Genomic DNA, 4992 nt, shown 5'->3' with positions numbered 1-4992 from the left:
CCTACACCTAACCTTAACCATTATGGTGGAAAAATACAGACCTTTTCTTGGATCAGTATGTAGGCTATGCATGAGGACCAACTCTGTGTGTGTGTGTGTGTGTGTGTGTGTGTGTGTGTGTGTGTGTGTGTGTGTGTGTGTGTGTGTGTGTGTGTGTGTGTGTGTGTGTGTGTGTGTGTGTGTGTGTGTGTGTGTGTGTGTGTGTGCGTGTGCGTGTGCGTGTGCGTGTGTGTGCGTATGTGTACTGCAGAGTCAGTACTCAGCACTGTGTGGCTATAGAGGGCACCCCAGTGAGTCTGAATCAATGAGCTTCACCAGAATTGCTTTTGGGTGAAAAAGGACGGGAGGGAGGGGGTAGGGGTGGATGAATGTGACCAGGCGAATGAATAACGGGTGGAGAGCGGGTGGTGATTGAGTGTTTATAGAGTTATGGGTGTGTGCTGTGTGCACGTGTGTGTAAAAGAGGGGGTGAATGGATGAAAAAGAGAACGGATGAAGGGGGGAGCAGATGTAAGAGCGTGTGTGTGTGTGTGTGTGTGTGTGTGTGTGTGTGTGTGTGTGTGTGTGTGTGTGTGTGTGTGTGTGTGTGTGTGTGTGTGTGTGTGTGTGTGTGTGTGTGTGTGTGTGTGTGTGTGTGTGTGTGTGTGTGTGTGTGTGTGTGTGTGTGTGTGTGTGCGCACAAACTAAAGCTTTACTCCCTAGATGACTTTGCAGTTGCCCCGATCAACCATGAGTAAGTATTAGGGGCCCTTCATGATAAAACATAAAACTGCTCAGGCGGGACAATAGTGCCAGGCTCTCCGCCTCCTCCCCCTCACCTCTGGTCCCCCACTTCTCCCCCTCTGCCTCACCAGCACCTATAGACTGAATAATCTCCCAGGCTATGTCCCAAATAGCACCCTATACCCTATGTAGACAGATGGAAGGATGCTAGCATATAAGAAACTTGCTAGAAACTTGTAAATGTGCAAGGTGCAGAGAGATGGAAGGATGGATGATGCTACAAGGTGTTTGTTTGACTGAGACAGCGTTGGAGGAGAGAGAAAGACAGACAACAGAGACAGATAGAGAGATAGATATATACAATAAAAGTGAGAGGAAAAGAGAGATAGAAACAGAACGAGTGAAAGCGAGAGAGGGGGGATATATAGAGGGGGGAGAGGGTGGGAGATAGAGAGAGGGGGATATATAGAGAGGGGGTAGGGGAAAGAGGGTGGGAGATAGAGAGGGGGAAGATAGAGAGAGAAAGCGAGAGAGAGGGGGAGATAGAGATAGAGAGAGAGGGGTTGGAAATAGAGAGAGAGGGGGAGATAGAGAAAGAGAGCGAAAGTGAGAGAATGCATAAGAGTAAAGGGAGAGAGGTCGAGTGAGAGCAAGAGGGCCTGGAGAGAGAGAGAATGACAGAGTGGGATGAAAGAGAAACGTGTCTATCTATAAAATGTTGGGCAGTTGATGCTCCGAATCTGCTCTCATCTTCCAACTGTCCCTTGATGCGTCTAATCATGAGTACACAGTCACGTCTCCCCTCTTTCATTCCCGAATTCCAAACTGTCAAGTGGAATCAGATCACAAGGCAGGCCGAGGGAAGGAGCAGACACGCGAGCGCACGGCACGCGCACTGTATGGGCAGGTTGGATATAAGAAATAAGTCTCACTCCCGTCTCCAGCACTCAACTCCTCGTGCTGCCCGTGACCGAGTATCTCAACCCCAATGGAATGTGGAGAAATAAAACCCGCCATAGGCTAGAAAATAGCCATTGTCCATAATGAATGCATAAAATGTGCGCATTTACATTGTCTTTACAATTGAAGGTAAATGTATACCTAGAATTACAGGAATTGCTGTTATAGCTCATTTCTGAGAAATAGCCTAAGCTTATAGGCCTACCTAGGGACCTACGTAAATGGCACCACACGTGCACCAGCGTATAGAGAACCTCACAATTGTAGTTGTCACGACTCTCCTACCCAAGCACATGCTGTATGTAGACACACTGGAGGCGGGCGCACCGCTCAGAGGCTCCCTTACCGCTGCCATGGCATTGCGCACATACGTTTTCATAGAACACATGTACGCGCCCGAAATTTAAGGAATACTCCGAATCAATGTTGTGGATAAAGGAATTATTCATCATAACTTGGCAACTCTGCCCCGTTATATCCCCCTATTCTGCCCGCCCCCATCTGTCCGTATGGGACTGCTTTAACCGGGGCTTTCAGCGTTCCACATTGACTGCATAGCTAGCATTGGATATAAGAAGAAACAAATATCACAAAAGTGATGCCGCAAGGTGATATCTGATAAACATATGTGTGTTTTCTTTTTCGTTTCAGACTATGCATTTATTGAAGTAGTCTGAGGCGCTGTCAGGTACAGCATTGCATCCTCAACGGTGATTGGATGAATCTTTGATCATATCTATATTCAATCATATGGGCTACCGGCATCATTCATCCCTATGCATTGCATATAGGCCTAGAACACAGACAGACACACAATGCCATAATGCTATACAGTAAAATAGCAAACCTACATAAGGCTACAAATGTGGAGGATGAACCCGTTTCATTCGACTATCCATATCGAATCATTGTGTTAGCTTTACCATCCCGTTACTCAGTCTCTTATAAATTCCTTAAATTGGACACAAAATGGCGGATAAGAATATGATGGTGGGATAATCGGTTCCTAATATGAGAAAAGGCTTGGTACAGAGACTGAAGGTTATGCAGAAAACGCGACCACACGTAGGCTATAGGCTACGTTGCCTTCTATGAAAACAGTATTTAGAAGTGAGAAGAAAAAAAAATGTTAGAATATTATTTAAACAATATTACGAAATCATAATGATCGATCATAGATGGATACCGTTATCGTAAGTGATCGATAGGCTAGACTATGTTCACAGCCGACAACGTGCTCCAAATATCTAGCGCTGCCGGCCGGTGGAATGTTTTCCCTCTTACCGTTAGTGAAGCCCGGAGGTCTCGTGCGGGTGTTGACGGTAACAACAGGCAGGTGTATTGCCAGGTGCGAGAGGTGGATGGTTACAGCGGCTAATGTTCAGTTTCAGGATAAAATACAAATTATCCCAGCCACTGGCTCGAACTTTCAATATAAGAGATGTATAAGTTTAAGCCCCTCCTACAAACCCTCTCCCCCTCGTAGTAGGCTAGGCTATCCTGTCTAACCCCACACCATCATCACCAGTATAGCCCCCACTCTCTCTCTCTCTCTCTCTCTCTCTCTCTCTCTCTCTCTCTCTCTCTCTCTCTCTCTCTCTCTCTCTCTCTCTCTCTCTCCCTCACTCTCTCTCTCTCTCTCCTGCACTCTCTCTCTCGCTCTCTCTCTCTCACTCTCTCTCAATCTCTCTCTAGCTCTCTTGCTCTTTCACTCTCTCTCTCAATCTCTCTCTCTCTAGCTCTCTCTCTCTCTGTCTCTCACTCTCTCTCTCTAGCTCTCTCGCTCTCTCCTCTCTGTCTCTCGCTCTCTCTCTCTCTCACTCTCTCTCGCTCTCTCACTCTCTCTCGGCGCTCTCTCTCTCTCACTCTCTGTCTCTCACTCTCTCTCTGTCTCACTCTCTCGCAATTTGACTTGAATACATTGCTAAAGTAGGCCTAGAAACATGACAATATCAACATTTAATATTGAACACAATTAAAGAGAAAAAATGATTAGGCTATACAGTAGTAAAAGTTCATTTGTAGTTCATGTTTACTGCACAGTATGAAATAGAATAGAAATGGCATGCATACCCTATTTTAATACTAATTGCTTAGTAATCAATTGATTTGTAATTAATGTAATCATATGCATGAAATGGTGGATCCCAAAGTTAGGAAAGGCTATGGTCTTTCTTTCTCATCATGTGGATGAACGGAGGATTCATGAATGCAGCGTGCTTATGTTATGTCATAGGGTAACGTCCACCCTAAGAGAAATGTCTATATTCTGACATAAAAAGGCAACTTTTGGTAATATTTAGATACAGTATGTGCACACTGGCTATCCTTAAGCAAACACATGTTGAAGGGAAATAAGAATTCATCTGTTATTTTCTTTATTATTATTCAATAAAAAAATTAAACTTAAGAAAGGGTGTGTGTTGTCGGGGGGGGGGGGGGGGGGGCACTCTATGGGGCAAAATGGTCCCTGAAGATTAGTGCGTTAAAAATCAATTTTATATGTTTTATTTTGGAATTTCAGAGTCATTGAACCTTAAAAGCTAAAGTCTAGGTATCTTATTTCAATTAAATAAGTCAAATATCGGAACCAAATTACGTTGCACATGATTAATATCCTCACTATGATGAGGTTTTGATGTACTGCCCCCTCTTTTATTTTCGCCATTCCTTTACAAAACAAATTACAAAATTAGTAAGGGCATAAATCAGAGCTCATGTTTTTGTTCCATTGGGTGTGAACATTTAAAGGAGGTTCATCAAAAAAGGTTAAATTATTTTAAAAAATTGTCATCATTAGAACTGGTATGATATTTCACATGGAGTCTGCAGTCAATATGAAATCCATCCTAAAGTATCTCAAAATCTATTGTTTAACTCAAAGAAGTTACTTATAGATCATTTTGAAAATGCTAATAATAAGTATCATTGATTGCCCTGGGAGCAGTTTGCCCCATTAGGGTGGGCGGTTGGGGATACTACTTACAGTAAACTAAAAACAGATCAACATATATATAGTTTAGTGGAGGCTGCTGAGTGGAGGACGGCTCATAATAATGTCTGGAACGGCGCAAATGGAATGGCATCAAACACAGGGAAACCATGTGGAAACCATGTGGAAACCATGTGGAAACCATGTGGAAACCATGAGGAAACCATGTGGAAACCATGTGGAAACCATGTGGAAACCATGTGTTTGATGTATTTGATACCATTCCACCTGTTCCACTCCAGCCATTACCATGAGCCTGTCCCCCCCCCCTCCCCCCCACCAATTAAGGTGCCACCAACCACCTGTGATATATATAT

General features: G+C 44.0%; 1 protein-coding gene across 1 annotated transcript in view; it reads right to left on the bottom strand.

The window, feature by feature from the left end:
• Positions 1–3097, bottom strand: part of LOC124007852 (histidine N-acetyltransferase-like) — a 38694-nt gene extending 35597 nt beyond the window's left edge. The window contains exon 1 of the mRNA XM_046318637.1: positions 2968–3097. The gene's annotated coding sequence lies outside the window, so the exon portion shown is untranslated. The remainder of the gene's footprint in view (positions 1–2967) is intronic.
• Positions 3098–4992: the final 1895 nt, after the last annotated feature.

Source organism: Oncorhynchus gorbuscha, linkage group LG21 (assembly GCF_021184085.1).
Source record: "Oncorhynchus gorbuscha isolate QuinsamMale2020 ecotype Even-year linkage group LG21, OgorEven_v1.0, whole genome shotgun sequence".
Classification (NCBI taxonomy): domain Eukaryota; kingdom Metazoa; phylum Chordata; class Actinopteri; order Salmoniformes; family Salmonidae; genus Oncorhynchus; species Oncorhynchus gorbuscha.
The sequence above is the reverse complement of the archived record's forward strand: the minus strand, read 5'-3'. Positions and strand labels throughout refer to the sequence as shown.